Here is a 1050-nt window from a genome sequence, read left to right as displayed (position 1 = left end):
AGTGTTAGCCCACAACAAAAGAAAAAAACCTTCAACAACAAGCATTTACTGCTGTCCAACCAAAACACAATCTAAAATATCTCACTATGTCTGAAAATTCCATATGAAGACATTAATCTTCACATTTGGATAGCAATTAAATATGTTCAAAGATTCCACTTGTCCAACGTAGCACTCTTTCTGCAGGACACATATGATATGTCAGATTATCTTTTAACCTCCATCTCGCATTTGACTTTTGAGAATATTGGAAAAAATTAGGACCATTTTTCGATTTGTGCATGTCAACCTGTGTAGGGACTATGCTAATCTTCTTTGTATGTTTTAGTTACTATTAATGATGATTGTGATACTGTTTTTTCAATCTAAAAATTATGGATGCAAATTTTAGTGAGTTTGGTATTTAGATTTTGCATATGTCACTTACTTATACTGTCAGGCCCTACTCTATTATATACTTGTCATGTCATTCATGTGCTTAATAGAATGTTTGCATAAGTGAATGTATCGAAGAATCGTTAAAAGTCGATATCGTACCTAGTGGTACAATTAAGTCGATTAAAATCTCGAACTAGTTTGAATAAAGATTTTAGGATGTATTTGAGAGTTATTGAACCTTAGAATGTCTTAATATGGTGATTCGGAGTTCGAGAATTGATTTGGAGTTAATTCGAGAATTTTCATAACGTAGGGGCAAAATGATCATTTTTCCATCCGTGGGTAAAATTGGAATGTTGGATCATATTTTGACTAAATTTGATTAATTAGAGCATTATTTGAATTTAAAAAGTGAAAAATTTCAATTTCGACATTTTTTCAAACATAAGGGCAAAACGATCATTTTACGTGTCCACGAGGACATAATTGGAATTTTTAGAATTTTACACCACCATGACACTTGTCAAACCCATGAATTTCACCCATTATTTTTTTTAAGTGAGAGATTATATGTGGTGGGAATGGAATGCTTAATTATTAAGGTTTTAAACATGGACCAATTAAAAGGTGACAAGTGTCAAGCTTAATATTATTTTAATTGCCCATATAAAC

At 31.4% G+C, this 1050-nt stretch overlaps 1 non-coding gene across 1 annotated transcript; it reads right to left on the bottom strand.

Annotated features, from left to right (window-relative positions):
- Positions 1 to 252: 252 nt before the first annotated feature.
- LOC148763733 (U6 spliceosomal RNA) lies at positions 253 to 356 on the bottom strand. Its single transcript, XR_016025649.1, has one exon. It is a non-coding gene; the product is annotated as a U6 spliceosomal RNA (small nuclear RNA).
- Positions 357 to 1050: the final 694 nt, after the last annotated feature.

Source organism: Theobroma cacao, chromosome 3 (assembly GCF_053813885.1).
Source record: "Theobroma cacao isolate CCN51 chromosome 3, ASM5381388v1, whole genome shotgun sequence".
Lineage (NCBI taxonomy): Eukaryota > Viridiplantae > Streptophyta > Magnoliopsida > Malvales > Malvaceae > Theobroma > Theobroma cacao.
This window is presented reverse-complemented; position numbering and strand designations above follow the sequence as displayed.